The 19,829-nt window shown below is 26.6% G+C and overlaps 2 long non-coding RNA genes across 2 annotated transcripts; one reads left to right on the top strand and one right to left on the bottom strand.

Moving 5' to 3' along the window:
* The first annotated feature begins 1,322 nt into the window (after positions 1-1,322).
* LOC124458511 lies at positions 1,323-2,067 on the top strand. The gene is made up of 3 exons (XR_006953239.1): positions 1,323-1,345; positions 1,853-1,919; positions 1,997-2,067. It is a non-coding gene; the product is annotated as an uncharacterized LOC124458511 (long non-coding RNA).
* A 14,138-nt stretch (positions 2,068-16,205) lies between these two features.
* On the bottom strand, positions 16,206-19,818 carry LOC124457865. The gene is made up of 2 exons (XR_006952848.1): positions 19,695-19,818; positions 16,206-16,452 (listed from the first exon to the last, which is right to left on the bottom strand). It is a non-coding gene; the product is annotated as an uncharacterized LOC124457865 (long non-coding RNA).
* Positions 19,819-19,829: the final 11 nt, after the last annotated feature.

Raw genomic sequence — 19,829 nt, forward strand, 5'->3', positions numbered from 1 at the left:
GCAATGGATGAGACAGCAGTATGGCAAGATATGGTATCCAATACCACGGTCGACAACATTGGCGAAAGCACAATTCGATTGAAAACAACTGGCCATGAAAAACGAAGGTTTCAGTGTGTTTGACTGCAAAGGAGACGGTACCAAACTAAAGCCGTTCATCGTTTTCCAGGTGCCAAGAGAGAGTCGAAAGCACTGAATGAGGAATTCAGAACAAAGTGTGTCGTAGCGTCCTCGATTAATGGATGGATGAATGAAGAACTAACCGTTTCTTGGGTTAAAAGTGTCTTGGGCCAGTTTTCGTTCACCAGACGGATGCTGGCTTGGGATTCTTTAGATGCCACGTCTTAGACAGCGTTAAACAAGAGCTCAATCGCGCAAAGATAGATCCTGTAATTATACCTGGGGTGTACGAAATATATCCAAGCGCCTGATGTATCGTGGAACAAACCATTCAAAGCCAAAGTGACTGAGAGATATGACGAGTGGATGGCAAATGGTCAACACACGTTTACTGCAGCAGGGAACATGCGAGCTCCTCCTAGGCGAGAGATTGTCCAGTGGATCATTGAAGCATGGAATGATCTGGATAAGGACATTATTGTTAACTCCTTCAAGTGCTGTGCGCTGACACTTGCTGTCGACGGTTCTCAAGATGAGCTGATACACTGCTTAAAGCCGAGTCAACCTTGTCATTCTGGCCTGGCACAACTGAAGGCAGTTCAGCAGCAACTTCAGCAAACACTGGAGAATGATCCTTTTCAGGATATCACGCTATCAGATGTTGAAGATGCTGCTCCTGTGTCAACATTGCTTGATGACAGCGATACAGAAATTGAGATTGATTAAGGATCAAATGGTTAGCGAAAGACGCGATATAGCATAAACAATGTCAGTACTATTTTCATTGTGTGTTAAATTGAAGACAACCGCTGAACATTAACGGCAGGCTTTCTTTATATATACAAAACATTTCACGATGTTAAACGCATTGTACAATACACATGCCCTTTAACGGGCACCAGGAAATCGCTTGGAGAACATTTCAAGTTTCACAAAATGTTAATGTTGCTTTCTAGAATGTTAACGTTTTCAAAATTTTCATACTTATGTTACAGTTAAGGTCACAAGAAATAAAAATACCAGTGTCATTTTCACGTCAAAAATCCGAAAATGAAATAAGCGCCCCCTTCCAATAAGCGCCCCCCTTCGAATTAGCGCCCCCCTCTCGCCTCCAAAAATTAAATAAGCGCCCCGGGCGCTTATTCGAGCATTTACGGTACGTGACACCAACGTCATATCTTGAACTCATCAACACGTTTAAGGTTCTCCTTCAAAAGAAACAGGGGTGAGTAAAAATGGAAGCACGATTGATTTACCAGCTTTATTTAGTCTTGCCGTACATCAGTGTACATTAGAATACATCATTGTACATCAGTGTACATCAGTATACATCAGTATACATAAGAATATGTCACAATGCATCACTGTAATCAGATTGTAAAAGAGTGCATAACGTTTTGTGTCCGTTGTATTTGATACACGCAAGGAGCCTGGGCCGAGTTTGTCTGCAAACCTACTTCACTTTTGTGGCAATTTATGTGTTTACCTCGGGAAGATTCTAATGATTGCCATCGCTTTTGATGGTATTTATTCAAATCCATCTGATGACAGTAAGGAGCTGTGCATGGCGCAATTTTGTTATGAAATTAACTAAAGAATTCTTACTTACTTTCGACTTTGCGTTCATCCAAAGAATCACCTACTGTATGCCTGTGTCAGCAATCCACATCTTTTTCTTTGTACGTTTTGTTTGTTCAAAATTCAAAGCATTCACATTTTTGCATTGTTGCAGTGAAGTAATCCAGGCAAAGAATCGATACGAAAATGGTTTACAAAGGTTGAAGAATGCCGCTTCGGAGGTTTCTTGTTCTCTAATTTATCGTTCACTTCCTATTGTTGAATGATACCTGCCATGGCGCTTTCTTTGTATCTGTAGGTATCGGTTATGCAACGGGAATTGGAAGAATTGCAACCACAGCTCGCAGTTGCTGGTAAAGAGGTCGACGAAATGCAATGTAAGAATAAGATTGTTACTTGTTTTTTCACTTGGCGAATATTTTATTTTTGCATCTATTTTTTGTTTCAGTTACGGTTTCGTCACATTTGAGTCGAAATCGTCCGTCAAAGCTATTGAAAATATCGGTGTAAAAAAAAAAAACCGGTTTATCGGTGTAATAAATGTTTTAATAACGATGATTATAATACTTTGAAAAAGGAAAAAATGTATTTTTTACGAATGCAAACAAAACAGTTTTCAAAACAATTAATTGAAAATAATTATAATGTAGTCGAAATGTGGGAATGTGAATATTTAAAAGATAAAAATATAAGTGAAATAAAAAGTAGGAAAGAGGAATTTTTTAATGTATTACCGTTGCATCCACGTGATGCATTATATGGTGGTAGAACATCACCTTCATGTTTATATTATGAAGTGAAGGAAAATGAAAAGGTTAAATATGTTGACTTTACGTCATTATATCCATTTGTTCAAAAAAAGTATGAATATCCTTTAAATCATCCCGAAATATATTTAGAGGAAGAATGTTTAAATATTGATGTCGGAAGTGTGTTTGTTAATTAAATGTTGTATATTACCCCTACTACACTTTTATTTCCTGTTTTACCCTTTCGCATTAATAATAAATTGATATTTACACTATGTTACACTTGTGCTATGGAAAAAAATCGAAAATGTAATCATAATGATGAGAAAAGAGCATTAAAGGTACATGGACTAGTGTTGAAATAAATAAAGCTATTGAATGTGGATATAGAATAATTAAAATATATGAAATTTATCATTATAAAACAGGGGTAAAATTTTCGGAGGGTTTGTAGACAATTTTATGAAAATAAAACAAGAAAATAGTGGTATTCCTAAAGAATGTTATAATGAAACTGAGGATGAAACTGTTAATGAGGATGAAAAACTGTTAATGAAGAAAAATTAAATGAATTTATATTAGATTATTATGAACACGAAGGAATTCAATTAGATAGAAGTAATATTAAGAAAAATATATGTATTCGTACCATTATGAAAATGATTTTAAATTCATTATGGGGAAAGTTTGCACAAAATGATAATGCAGTTACAGTATCATTTATCAATAACTTATATGATCTACTGTATTTAGCAAACAATCATACTAACGAATTAACTTCTTTAAATATCGTGTCTTCGGATATTTTAAGAACAACACATAAAAAAAATGAAACATGTTCGTCAATTTTACCCAATCGTAATGTTGTTATTCTTTTGTAACAAGTTATGCAAGATTAGAGCTTTTAAATGTATTACATAAGCTGCAAGACAAAGTTTTATATTATGATACCGATTCAATAATTTACATTAGTGTTGATGGAAATGATATTAAAACGGGTAATTACCTAGGTGACCTTACTAACGAATTAAAAAATGGTGAATATATTAAATCATTTTGTTCTACGGGACCAAAAAGTTATTCTTTTAAAACAGATAAAAATAATGAAATAGTGCATGCAAAAGGATTTTCTTTAAAGGGTGATGGGAAAAGAAAATAACATTTGATTCGATAAATGAGTGTGTAAAAGATAATGAAAAATAATTGAAGTAATTTATAAAGAAAAATATCACGTGATAACCAACAAAATGTATTTTTAAACGAAGAAGTGAAAAGTTTGCATTCACTTTTGATAAACGTATAGTATTAGATAATTTTTTACAATTCCTTATGGTTATTTTTAGATTGAAAATATGATATATAAACCAGTTGTAAAATTTCAACATCCTTTTATGATGACTATTTGTGGACCATCACAATGTGGAAAAACACATTTTATAAAAGAATTGATAAAATTTAATGATGAAATCTTTGAACCCCTTTACAAAACTTTTATATTATTACTCGTCTAGTTATCAAGAAATGTTTGACGAAATAAAATCTATTATTAATGAACAAAAAAATACAGCCCTGCAAAATTACGAATTTATCAAATGCAAATTACACATACCCTCTGTAACTGACATAAAACAAAAATTAGGAAATCAAACATTAATAATACTGGACGATTTGATGATTAATGCAACGGATAATAAAGATAATACAAAAATTGGATGAAATTGCTACACGAGACTGTCATCATGAGGATTTTTCTATCATATTTACATGTCAAAATTTAAATTACGGAAATACAAAATTAAGAACAGCTAGAACAAATAGTCAATACATTATTGTATTCAATAATGTAGGAGATAATAGGAATTTAAAAACATTATTGTTTAATAAGGGTTTATCAAAAAATTTCATGGAATGTTTAATAGACGATATGAATGAGAATGATCATGGTTATATTGTTTTCGACAATCATATAAAAAGTAAACATAATGTAAGAATTAGGAAAGATATTTTTCCCAATGAACTGACAACAATATATGATGTAAATATTTAATTTTATTTCTGAAATATATTTTTTATTAAATAAAGATAGTTCTTTTCGCTAAATGACTTGTATAAATAGAGAGTAAATTTTCAAATTTTGTATAATACTTCTAACGAAATCATCTTATTTAAAAAAATGATTGTAACTTTTTTTGAGCATAATTACACTATACCCATTTTTCAATTTTGGTGTGAATTTGATGTGTTTGAAGATATAGTAAGTAATATAGGAAAAGAAAATGTAGAAGTCCCATTTGTCAATGAAAGGGACGAAGAGATATATATTGATGAAAACTTTGTCACGATAGTTTGGGGGTACTTTCTTAAAAATTCATTGATTCCTGAACGAGGTAAACATTTTGTTTAAATGTGATGAAAAGATTTGAATTGCTTTCTTAAATATTTATTTTTTCTAAAGTTCTAAGCAAGCCTGATTTAAGAATTACCGAGCTTCGTCTTTCATATAAAGATTTTGAAGAAGAAAAAGAAAAGTGATGGTTGTCATAGTATTTTACAAGAACGATTATGAAAAAGTACGTTTTACATTGGATGAAGTTGTATTCTCGCTATTTATCAGAGTATTCATGATGCATCCCGATTTCAATGATTATACACTTGATGAACTTTATGTTATGAAAGAGTTTGTTGAAAAGTTTTGGGACTTATGTATTAGACATGGATATGTAAGCAAAGATATTGATGTAATTCCTGATAAAATGACAACAACATAATTTTATTTTTTAAATATATTTTTATAACTACAACATATTTGAGTATTTTTCTTCTCATTTTTACATTTTCTTGCGTACACTTTTTTAATTCTTGGAAAAAACATTTTAGATAAACTTAACAATTTTTATCATTATCTAAAGTCGAATTATGATTAATTACATTTAAAATATTCATTTTAAACATTTTTGTAACAAAAAACAAACACCAAACCCACAAGTAGTTGTATTAATATTTTGACGTCTTTTATAAGAAAATATTTCAAAATTTAATTTTTATCAGTTGCAAATTTTTTCCATCTTTTATTTTTATAATGTTCTGGAGTTAATCCAAAACTATCAAAAAAATATAAATTTTTCCCATTTTTCCACGCTGCTACCCAATGTTGACCTGGTTTATCACTAGTATCTGTATTCCATATCTATCCACCTTCTTTAAAATCTATTTTAGGGTAATAATCAGCTGGAAAAACACCTTTGAATTTTTTTTTAAAAATTTTATATTTATTTCCCAAATTTATTAAATTATCAGTTGTTAAAAACTTTCCCAACATACATTTTATATCCATTTTTTTTATATATCGAATGTTTTATTTTCTCTCAATGTTTTTCGTCGAGAAAAATTAGAAAAACGGTGGGGTGTAGAACTCCCTAAATTTAAAGACGGTTCAGGAGTTAATAATAGTGGTATATGTGTAGATGATGATGTTGAAGCAGGAGATAGTAGTGATGAAGGACTAGATAAAATAGGTATTTGTGATGAACTTCGTCTTCTAGTATTGCTTGCATCAGAATTTATATACATCTCCTTAATTTTATTATTTTTAATATATGAAACCGGCATTCCTTTTCTTTTTAACTCAGGTAAAATAGATCTTAATTCATGTTCTTTGAGATTTAATGTTTTTCTATTAGATATTAAATCATTTACTAAATCAAAGTAGGTAAAATTAAATTTCTTCCCATTTATTTTTAAGTCTTTTTTGTTTATGCCCTGATTATTAAAAAATCTTGAAATTAAATTGTGATGTTGTGCTTTTGACCCCCTCGTTATTATTGGTGTTTTAAGGGAGTACCCCACCATCTATATTTAAAGTATCACCATCATCCATTATATCATCTGTATCTACAACGTCCTCGTTTTCAGCTCGTCTTAAATCACTCGCTTTATTCAAAAATTAATTAAATTTCCTTTTCTTTTATTTTTCTTTCTTTTTTAATATATTATATGCTTTTATTACTTCATGTCTTTTTGTATTAGTTATCCCATTAATTAAATCATCTTCCTCATCTTCTCTTCAATTCTGCTAATAATTTATTTATTTGACTTGTGTCAACAAGACCAAATTTCTCAACACTATCATTTACCATTATTTTTAATTATGTTATAAGCATCTTCTAATAAGTACCCTGTTTGAACATCTTCACATAATAAATGTTTTATATCGTCACTATGTTTTTGTTTTAAACTTCTTAATAACATTTTCTTATGAAATGGATTTATTTCTTCATGCAAAATTATTTTATCATTTAAAATATTTTTAAAATAAAAATCAAATTTTAAATATATTCTTATTTTAATTAATTTTATTCTATTTTCTACTCTAGAATTAATAAATAATTTCAAACTTGGAATAATGTTATTTTTTTCACTTTTTTTCTTTTGTTTTGAAAATTCGACTAATTTGACAATTGCTTTTAAAACCTCTTCATTTAAAATATTTTCTTCATCATCATCATCATCTTCATCATCATTATCATCGTTATCATCATCAAATTCATATTCATCATCATCATCATCAGAATCAAATTTTTCTTCATCAAATTTATTTTTTTCTTTAATTAAATTCTTTTCGTCTTTAACAATTTTTTCCGCATTTTCTTTATTATCTTCATTTTCCATATCATATTTTCCCCATTCATTTACATTTTCTTTATCATCCATTATAAATAAGTAGGGTTTATTACTGGATCAACGTGTATAATTTGTTTTTTTAATGGAAAATCAATATCAATTACTTTTAAAGTTTTTCTTTTAAATTTTTTCTTTCTCTTTAATTTATATAATTTTTGTTCTTCTCATGTTGAATACACAACAATAATAACAAAATTAAAATCGATATTCAAAATATATAGGATTTTATATCCATAATTCATTTGATTTCTAAATTCTCCAAAAATATCATCGTATGTGCTTCAGTTAATGCTTTTTAAATTAATATCAAATCCAAAATCCCTGTATTCTGACCCGATAAAACTTCGGTGAAACTATCTTGATTAGGAGATAAATCAAACCGATAATTCCACATTCAGACTTAAATCGTGCGTAATCAAAATTCATTTTTCATTTTTTATTTAAAATTTTCTTTAAATTCCAATATGCTTCTTTTCGACCGTAATACTCATGTGTTACTGCACGGTTAGTACGTGCACAACAATAACGGAAATTCAATAAATTATATAAGTGACAATTGAGTTGATGTGATCCATTAAATCTTGTTGTTTTTGAAAACTATAAAACTCTTGATGGTAAACCCCAGTGAATACATCATAACAGTTGATTGCTTGGGATCCAATAGGAAGAGTTTTGTAACAACTCTCATATTATTTACAAAATAATGACACTCTTTATTTTTTGTATCAGTTTATTATTTATGGCTCTACTCAATTGTTCATTTGGTTTAAACATTCTAGTATTTATCTTAAAATCTTTAAGATGAATATCATAATTTTGGGGATTATCAGCAGCTAGACCCATCAAATAATTTGTTTTATCTGCTCTTGCAAATTGAAATTTCAAATCACTAGCTGATGTAATCCATGTTGTTTTACCATATCCATTTATCAAAGTCATATCAAGTTGGTCTATAATTTTGCAAGTCTTATTATTTATAAGCTTTACTCGTGCATTTTCCCATTTACATCAGCTCCATTATTACCGTATTATCCGCAATTTTATTTACTACATCCATTTTTCCACTCCCATCCAATATATCTAGATTTACAGCACCTAAATCGCCACGTGCTTCATATGGTGTATATAAAATATTTTTTAAATACGAAATTCTATTATACTGATTAGTAATGTTATTTACTAAAACATCATTAATATATAAATTTATATTACACCACATGTTAGTTAGAGGTCTTGGATAAACGCATATGTTTAAATCATTAAATAAAGTACCACCAGCCATTAATTTTATTCTACCACTCATATCGAAGTCATCAGTTCTCAATAAACCATATTCGGATTTTGACATTATACATTCGAATTTTTTTGCATAAGGTTCGTCAGGTTCGGGATTTAAATAAATAGGTCTAAATTCTAAAAATGTGTGATTTCGAGGAACTGGTTGAAATAAATTTAAATTACTGCTTACAACATGATCATTTTTATCAATTTCATTTTCACTAACGCTTGCCATTTTTTTATTATTTTTGTTAGTTAGAACTTCACACTACCAACAAAAGATATAAAATGAAATGATAATTTTTTTAATAGCTTATAAATATATATTATTTACATTTATTTTATTTCTGCAAAAAATTCAATAAATCATCATCAATTCTCTTTCTTTTTCTCTTTGGAAAATCTTTTTTATTTTCCTTTTCTTTCTCTTTTACAGTATATTCTGATAATTGTTTTTTTAATAAATTATTAAGTGCCACATCAGTTAAACCCGTAGGTGGACAAATTCCTTTTTTTTCAGTGATAGAACTAGATTTATATTTTATATAATTAAAATGTGGACTACAATATTTCATTCCATTACCCTCTAATACATTTTCATAATATTTATACAAATCATTTTTTCTTTCTTCATTCATTTTTTTCTTCAAATTTTAAGTCCAAAAATATATCTAGTTCTTCGTCAGTGATGTAGTTATCTGAATCATCGTACTCCAATTCAAATAATATATATTTTGAAAATAGAATCGAAGGAGCTTTTTCATATTCCATTATTTGCATTGATTGCAAATTAAAATTAGCAACAGCATCTAATTTAGCTAATCCTCCATTTAAATATAAAAAAAATTTTTTATGCATTAATAAAAAAAATTTAATATTATTCGGTTCGTTATTAATATTTCTTATACTATCTGGTATACAATTTTTCACATTAGTTAAATCACCAAGATCTGGTATTTTTTGTACATTTTCACTTGTATTAGTAAAAAAATCATATGGAATAACTGAATAAATATTTAATTTAAATCCTCCTTTTTTGAAATTTTTTGGTTTTAAACTCTTTATTCGATATAAAATTTTATTATTTTTACTAATTCCTGATAAATTAAATGGATATAATATATCTATATCTGGCCAAAAAAAATTTTGAGATAAAGCATGATTATGATTAGGTATTTTAATAGGTCGTAACTTAATTTCAACTTTTTCAATCAATTTGGCATTCCAACGTTATATTTCCAGAATTAAACGGTATATAGTTTCCCTGATGATCCAACACTTTTATAGTTAAATCTTTAATAAATAAAGAAATTAATTGTTTTTTTATAATTGGAGGTTGTACACAAACAAGTCTTCTCCACTTTCATCTGCGTAATGTAAAGGGACAATACATAACAATTCACTTCTTGAATCACCAACAATTTCACTATCAATTTTATCACAATATATAAACATTTTATTTAACCCAATTGTCTCATCAGGAAGATATGGACAATGAAATATTTTAATTTTTTTTAAAAATTTACGTTCGCTAGAATCAAATCCAGAATCAAATGTATATTTTATTTCTTCTTTATCCAACCCCAACATAAAACTTAATTTTTTGAAAAGTCAATTTAAATTCCAAGGTATTATTTCCTGTAGCATAATCAATATATTCTATTTTGTTCATTACGGGTTGTGTCCAAATATAATTTTTAAAATCATATTTTTACCATTTTGATATAAGATTCTTTTCCTGACCATAGTAACAAGTATATTCATTTGTTAAAATTATATTATTTTTTCCATTTTTATTATTAAAAAAAACATTAAAATCGTTTAAATAATCATTTAAAAGCGCTAAAATTTTTTTATTGTTATATATTCCAGATGGTATTTTAATTCTTGGTAAATTAAACTTCAAAATTGGATATAAACTTTTATCTATATTTTTAGTGGTATCATCCGTTTGAATAAAGTATTTTGAAAATTTTAATTCCAAATCACACCAGCATTCATCTTCATTAATATTTTTGCTGTTTTGGATAAAAACATTTAACACAGATATGTATTTTTATTATTTATTGCATCAATTTGACCTGGTAATGTTGTGGTAAAATGATTAATATAATTTTTTCACCATTTTATTATTAACATTACTAATTAATGTAATATTTTTCATTTTTTAAACCTTTTTTAATTCTTCACGATAAAACTTCCCTTGAATTTCCTCACCACTGTTATCACAAAGCTTATAAGTAACAGGATCCGTCAACAAAACTTTATTTATATAAAAAATCTCATTAACCCACTGTCTTAAACTTTCCTTTTCAAAAATATTATTTTAATTCTTGAAATTTGCACTTTATCATTTTTTTAATATATTTAAATTTTTATCCCTTTTTTGTTTAAAATATTAGACAGTCTTTTGATGTAATTTATTTTTTTCCACCTAAATAGACATCATATGGTGAAAGATTATCGGAAAGTAATCCACGATGAGGAGATTCGTTATATCTTTCAACAATTAAATGTAAGTATTTTTATAATTAAAATTTTTTTTCGCTTCTCGTTTGCAACAAGTCAATAGTTCTTCTAATCATCTGTTTTATTGTTCGTATAAATCTTTCAGCATGAGTAGCTTTAATTTCACGATTATAGGTATTATAAATTGTAAAATTATATTTTTTTGATAATTCTTTTCGAATCCCTTGAAATTCACTTCCCTCGTCCGATACTATTTTTTAGGAAATTCATTTTCTTTCAATAAAATATCTTCAAATTTTTTCATAACATTTTTACTAGATTTATTTTGTAATAAACGAACAAATGCATATCTTGAATAAACATCGACTACACATAACAAATATCGCAAATTATCATTATATCTTGCCAAATCTTTCATTTCAGCTAAATCAATACTCCACAAATCATTTTTTTCCATATATTTATATTTAATCGATTATATTTTTCTTTTCTTTTGATACAAATTATATATATTTTGTTCATTATCTTCTAAATGTTCACCTTTTAATAATCTTGCGGCTTTTTTATAAAATCGTCATTAATTAAATTAGTCTTCTTCGTTCTCCTCATCATCATTTACAATCGTTGGAAGAGGATGGTGATAATCAAGCACTGAAAGAAAAATGTCATTATATATTCTTTCGATTTCATCATTTCCATATTTTTATAAATTTCTACAAAATCATATTTCTTTCCCATTTTTCCTCTAAAATTTCATTCATAATTTCACTATGATAAACAACGCAATCATATATTGAAATATCCAATTTATTAGAAAACTCTTTCAACATATAAATAGCTTCAATATCATTATCAATTTCAATGTCATTACCATTTTCAATATCATTTCCATTTTCATTCATTTTTTTTTTTCTTGGTACAGTTTTTGTCTTTTTTTTTTTTTTTTTTTCTTTAACTCCTTTTTACTTTGTTTTTCTTCTCTTCTTCACTTTTTAATAAATCACGACAAGATGCAACAAATTCTCGCAATTTTGTGATATAGATTTTAAGTCGTCATCTTTTCTGAAATACACTTTGTAAAATTCATCCGTCCAATCAATCATCGAAATATCATTTAGATCGCTTGGTTTGAAACATTCATCCCACTCATCATTATCATCATCAAGACAAATAGTTACACTTTCATCAACAGTACGAGATGATTTTTGTGTTTTAAAATAAGTTTTCCTGATTCACGTTCCAAAATAACACGTTTTCGTTAGATGAAAACAAAACTTCATACAAATCTTCACCTTCATCTTTATTAGCAATTTTATTCAACACGTTTGCTAATTTTTCACATGCTTGCAAATTCATTTGCAATTCGTCTTTACAACACAACCCATCATTGTATGGAGAGTAAACAGATTTTGAAAAAAGGCATAACTTACTAAAACGATTAAAACTGCAAACTTTATTTCCAATGATTGCTTTTCCATTAGTATAACTTTGTAAAACTGTTACCAAATCTCTAAAAGTTTTTTATAAATGGTAAACTCTTGAGCCATTTGTTTTATCTTTTCCTTAAAAAACTTATATCGATGTGTTGTTTGAAAGTATATGAAATCAAATGATACAAAACATGAAAAATAAGATGAATATATACCCTACAAAAATCGACAATTTTTATTTTTACAAAAATCAACAAATTTTTTACAAAATTATCAACAAATGTTTTTCATTAATCCCATTCCATTTTGTTATATTAATATATGGTCCCTTAAAAAATATAATTCTTTACCAATATTTTTTCTATATATTTTGTTCATTTATATAAATATTATTATAGTCTCTGAGATATGATTTATATTTTAAAATAAAATTATAAATTTTTTTGATCAGTAATTTTCAACTCGTTATTCTTTGATAAAAGTCAACAATATAATTTTAGAAAAAATTTTTAAAATTTTTCGTCGAATTGAAACAAATAAATTCCATTAAAATAACAATGAATTAAATTATTCCCATTCATCATCACCACCAATACAGATAGTTCCTTCTTCTAACAAATACGTATTTTCATAAATTTCTGTATCTCCAGAATTTTCTTTTCTTGGTATTTTATCTTTTCATAAATCCTCTTCAATAATATAACAGTGATAACAAATATACCACGAAAAATTAATGAAAAAATAATAATGTCACAAGAAACGTTATAATCATTTCATCTACGAGGACTTCCATCAAATAAAATCTTTAATTCCTTGATGTTTTCTTCCAACATGGATATAATGAAGTAAAGTCAATATATTTAACCCTTTCATTTTCCTTCACTTCAGCCATTTCTCCATTCTTATTGTTCTTATTGCTCTTTATTTAAACGCACAAACAAAAAAAATAATAAAAATAATAAAAAGGTTGACAAAAAAAATTAAAAATAACATCAACACCATCATCATCATCATCATGTACGTTCAAGTACGTTCATCAAATAAAGTCTTTAATTCCGTGATATTTTCTTCCAAAATCTTTAACCTGCTATTAAAAAATTCTACTTTCATAGAATGTATTTCGTTCAATTTAAAAAAAATACAACCAGTTATAAGTAAAAGACAAATGTAGGAATCATCCATTTTTCTTATTGTTCTTATTGTTCTTACTGTTCTTTATATAAACACCCAAACAAAAATTAAAATAATAAAAATAATACATAATATAAACAATAAACAATTATAAATAACATCACTATCATCATGATTATTTTCCATTTTCATACAATAATTTTTTTTCTTTCTTCTTCTATCAATTTCTTTTTCTTTTTCTTTTATAATAATATCTTGCTCTTTAATCTTGTGGTTAAGAGTTTCAATCTCTACATTCAATTTTTCAACATCTAATTTTAAAGCAGTCACTTCTTGAGATTTTTGTATACCAAAAAATAAAATATAATCCCCATAAAATTGTTGTTTATTCACATTCATCATCAATTTCAAATAAAAAATTATAATAAAATTTTCTTCTTAATACAGTTATGAGTATATATATGTATTAATCAACTACTAGGACATCGTCTTTGTCTTCAAGTTTTTTTAGCAATTTTTTATTTATATCAAGCAATTCATTTTTTTTTTTCACATAAAGATTTAATTACTATTTTCATTTCTTCAATAGTTAGAAATAATGTTTCTTGTCTTTCCACAAAATCTTTATTCTTTTCTTCAGCAATTCGAAGTCTTTCTTCTAAATCCTTTATCTTTTGTTCTGCAATATTTTTTTCCAACACGTAATTTGTGATTTGAACTTGATTACTATAATTTTCGAGCGATATTTCAGCTATAATTTTTATCTTTTTCTCTTTCTTTAACAGCTTCAAAATATTCGTCAAAAAAGTATTGATTAGTCTCACGAGATAAATCAAAATATCTATTCATATACCGCACAAAACTCTCACCATTATCCATATTTAAAATAGTTTTATCTTCTCTAATAATTCCTTCACTGTATTTAAACCATGTCTTTTTTGTTTACAAATCCATGCATTCTCTTTATATACACCACTATCGTCTATAGATTGCATACATATTTTAAAATAATCATATTGTTCATCATTTTTATGGTAAATTCTATAAAAATATTCGTTAGTTAAAACACTGTCTACAAGTACAAAGTTCTCATCCATTTTTGTTCATGTCTTCATTTGTTCGTTAATCTTTATACGTGGAATCAGAAAAACCAAAAGGTAGATAAATTTGATTTTTTCATTTTTCTTGAGTGTATTCACATACATTTGAGAATAACTTCCAACAATATTAGAGAATTTTAAATCCTCTCCATGCCATTTTTTTAAATCATTATATAAATCAGAAGAAACTAACAAAGCGTTTAACAAATCGATATAACCATGAATTAATGAACATAAAGTAACTTCATTTTCTAACACCACTTTTTTTAAAAATTTTTTTCTCTCTCTTTCTTCTTCCTCGTAAGCTTTATTTATTCTTTCCAAAGTTTCAGGAGGTATAGATGCCATTGATATCTTTATATACAATATACAAACCAAAACTTCATACAACGATACTATTGATATGATTGAATAGTAAATTTCACAACAAATGTTTATAACAGCAACCAACCAAATAAATAAATACTTCGTTATCTACGTTTTTCTTTAAAAACAAATCGTGTTCATTTTCTTCATATTTATTCAAGTCAAAAACCAGCTCTTCGTTTTTTTCTTCATTATACCATGGTGTATTTCTTAAATCATTGTACAATTGTTCATTCTTCAAAATATATCTAATAATTCGAATATAATCATGAATAGAAGAAACCAATTTCTCATTACAAACAAGCATATCTTTTAGAAAATCTTTCTTTTTTTCAGGTATTTTTCCCATTCAGAAAGATATGTTTGTGCTCTTTTAAATTTTGTTCCATATTATATCAATAGAGTTAAGAGAACACACTTAAAATAAAATGGGTAAAAGTGAAATAGGTAAAATTTATGAATTTTAACTGAATTTAACTGTAGTAAATGTATATATATATACTTTTACCAAATAATTATAAATATATAAGTGAATTATCTTTTAATGAATTTATTATTACCATATAAATCATATTGAATACGAAAAAAAATAAATAAAAAAATTCAAAAAGAATTTAAAAATGGAAAAGAAAAAACACTTTATATTATTACAAAACTATATAAAGTCTGTAGTATTTTTTAAAAGAGAAAAAAAATATAGATAGTTTTTGCTAATAGTATTGTATTAGTATTCATTACTAATAGACAGGTTATAAAAACTTAAGTAAAAAATGTCTATTGCTAACATAAATGCAATATATAGAGATCTATTTTATAATTATTGCTTTTCTTGTAAAACGTGTCAAAATATAAAATTCATCATAATTTATACTCATTTCAAGTCAATTACAACGTATTCATTTTCATGCTGACAATTGCTGCAGAGAAAACAAAGAAGAAAAAGAATATTTTGCAAAGAAACTAGAAATAGTTGATGAAAATATAAAGAAACTAAATTCTAATAGAGAAATAAGTAAAATAACTATACCCTATGATCACATCTTTAAGCTCTACATCAAATTAGATTATAAATATAGTTTTAATTGTTCATTTTGTCAAACTCATAATATTAAATTATTGTGTTATGGACGTGCGCCATTAACAACTGAAGATTCTATCAAACATCACGCAGAGTTTTGTTGTGAAGGAAACGAAAAATTAAAGAAAAAATTGAAAAAAATTGAATTTATCGAAAAGAAAAGAAAGAAGGAAAAAAAATAAAAAAGCATACAAGAAAGAAATAGAAATTAAAAAAAACATGATAGTTTATTGTAACCTCATTAAATTGTAAACTTTATTCATTTTCATACTAACATTTAGTGGAGAATAGGTGATTTATTTTGGAAAAATGGATAAAAATAAAATTAGTATTGCAAATGAAAGATATAGAAAATTATTTTACAAATATTGCTTTTATTGTAAAGAATGTCAAAGATATCAAATGGAGGCTTTATATAGTGCTTCATTACCAAAAAATCCAACACATTGTGTTTTTCATCATTTGTATGTTTGCTGTAAAGAAAAAGAAGAAATAAAAAAAATTGAGGAAGAAATTAGTTTTATTGAAGAAGGAAAGAAAGAAAAAACTTAAATGTCATATAAAACATACCATACAAGCAAAATCAATACAGAATACAGAAAATTGTTTTATAAATATTGCTATTATTGCAAAATATGTTTTCATTACGAAATTTATTTGAGTTTGAAAAATTTACCAACATCAACTGGAGCAGAAAGTATTGATTATCATGCAAACGTTTGCTGTAAAGACAAAAAGAATTAAAAAGAAAAATTGAAGAAGAAATTCAATCGATAAAAGAAGAAGAAAAAAAAAAGAGGGAAAATAAAAGATATATTAAGAAAGAACTTAAAGAAATAAAAAGAAAAAAAAACACATTATTCTATTTTTCTTTTTTGTAAGAAATTTGAATTTTTGAATGGAGAATAAAAGTGATAATTTTCTTCAAAATAAAAGTGATAATTTTCTTGAAAATGAAAGATATAAAAAATTATTTTATAAATATTGTTTTTATTGTAAAAAATGTCAAAGATCTCAAAAGCTTTTAAATAACGCATCATTACCAGTATACCCATCAGATTGTATTTTTTATCATACATATACTTGCTGTAAAGAAAAGAAAGAATTACAAAAAAATTGAAAGAAGTTAATTTATTCATAAAGAAAGAAATTATACAAAGGTAAGATATGATATTAACAAAACTCAAATGAGAATATATTCATTTGTAATCCAACTTTTGTTGTATTACAGAAAGAAAATACAAAAAAAAAAAAAATGAATTAAGGATATAAAACAAGACTACAAGAAATATCTTTATTTATAAAAACAACAAACATCTTAGTGCAAAAAGAAATTAAAGAAATAAAAGATATGATTACAAAAATTGAGGAAGAAAATGTTTTATTACATTTGAAATTACTTGATAAAATTAATGTACTAGAAAAAAATAACAATGTTGATGAAAATAATAAAACTAAAAAATCAACATTTGTTACACCTACTGGATTGGAAAATCTACTGCTAAAAAATCATTTGATTTACTTAGTAAGGAGGAAAATCCATTAGCATTTGATGCATCTTTTCAATCAAGATTTGGTGGTGTACCCATGGGATCATTTATTAAAAGAGGAAAAACCCCGTCATTTGGTGAATCTAGTGGTTTATTTTAAAAACTTTTTAATATAACATTTTAAATTGTAAAAACATGTAATAAATTGTTTTTTCTTATTAAAATTTTTTTGCAATTTTTTCCATTTTTTTCCATTTCTAAATTTATTTTTTTCAATTTCCTTCAAACTTTTTTCAATTTTTACAATAAATTTCATTTTTTTACAATTATCTCTATCTTTATACACTTATATATATATCCACTTGTATCATAATTATTCAGTCACTCAAAGAGAGAAGATGTCTTTCAAAAGTAGAATTAATTCAATTATTCGAGATGTGAAATTTTTTTGGAAATATGATGGTCAATACTTGTTTATGACAGGTCTTCTTCATATTGGATTTTTTTCTGTCTTCATAAAGCAACAACGTTTAGTTCAGACCTGTTAATATTGGTGTTTGTGATTAAATTTATTCCAATTTTTGGTAAGCATATTTTAATATTTAATATTTATTAACATTATGACACTTACTTGTTTATCATCATTTTTAGTCCTTTTATCGTTTCTTTAATGTGGATGAATCATTGAAGCGTGACAATTTGTATTACTAAATTGGACTTTGGACTTTCCATATTAATCATTTTTAAAAATTGACTTTGGACTTTCATCAATGTAATTATTTTGTATTGTATTTGAAATATATATCTTTTTATAAAATCTTCTTGTTTATATATTTTATATATTTTATATATTTTATATATTTTATTATTTTATATATTTTATATTACTCTTCTCCACTATTCTAATATATATATGTATATTATCACAGGCTCACCCTTCTCTATTTTTATGTTTACTACCGCTGACTGCCTCAAAAACGATCCCCCCGGTTTTTTTTATTATAAGATGTATTATGACTATTTTTAGACATAATACATTTTATAATAAAAAAACTTGAGCCTGCGATGATATATATATATATACTAGTTAACTACTGTATTTATGCAGGGTGTATAAAAAATAACTTTGGAAATTCATGTATGGTATAATTTCAATGCCTATTACCATACTAAGTCTGCAAGCACATAAAATATTGTCAGATACATGCTCATATTATAAATCTTTGTTATTAGCACAAAAGCTTTTCTGCTCCTGGGAATTTATTACTAACTTCGAACAGCAAAAAACAGTTCAATAATCAATAATGCATCAGTTGGAGAAGCATACTCATCAGGAATTAAAAGCTTAACACTTCGTCAATTCTTAATGGTCTTCTTTCTTCTATATACCGTGTATGGGTTTATAAAGGCTAAAAGTTGATGTTTTGATTGACAGTATTGCATGGTTAATTTGATCTAGAATTTTTATGCTATTTATGTTTGTTCATAACAGTATTTGGTGTACTGAAATGTCTACTATCAATAAATATTCTACAAAATACAAATAAAAGTAATAGGCAACAATTACTCTAAATGAACGCAGTACTATTTTTATTTGCTTTACAGAGGAAGAAATCCTAAAACACAAAGTTTGAAAATAGAGACTTCTTCCGGTAAGAAAACTTTTTAAAATGAGCACACAAAGACCTGGTCACATGATGCGGGTATGAAACTCAAATGGTTGACTCAGTTTACATGATGTGTTCAACTCAGAGTTTCATTCGAGATTGGTGTTGTGTCTGCACTGTTTGTAGTCTCTTATTTGAAGTCCTATAAATTAGCTGACCAAGTTTAACACTGTTGCACTTGCATTTGAATTTTTACAATCATCACTTTCAGTAGAGAAAAATATATTACCTTTCAAACTTTTTCATACGATTCATAAGAGCATTGTGTGAACTTGACCCTTAAAATAGGTGCAGCTTCATTTGCATGTCATACCTTTAGCATGGCTCCCATTTGACTGCTGCACTCAGGGTACAAGCAAAAACAAGCATTTATGGTAATTAGATGTCAAATTTTGACAGCAGGGGGCCTCTACTTGAAGACAGCCTTTTTATTTCCAAAAGACTTTGATGTTTCAAAGTTTAAACCCAATTTTGCTTAAAAATGTGTAAAGCTATTCTGAAGTTTTAATGCTAGTTTAACTAGTGTAGATTTACATGATGTATATCTATATATCATACCTTTCAGTTCTTATGAGAAACATACAGTCAGTACACAAATATCAACCAGTAGAACCATGATGAGATATAAGAATACATGAACATTAACCAGTAGAACCATGATGAGACACACAGGGAATACATTAACATTGAACC

The sequence above is a fragment of the Xenia sp. Carnegie-2017 genome, unplaced genomic scaffold, assembly GCF_021976095.1.
Source record: "Xenia sp. Carnegie-2017 unplaced genomic scaffold, XeniaSp_v1 HiC_scaffold_6, whole genome shotgun sequence".
Classification (NCBI taxonomy): Eukaryota; Metazoa; Cnidaria; class Anthozoa; order Malacalcyonacea; family Xeniidae; genus Xenia; species Xenia sp. Carnegie-2017.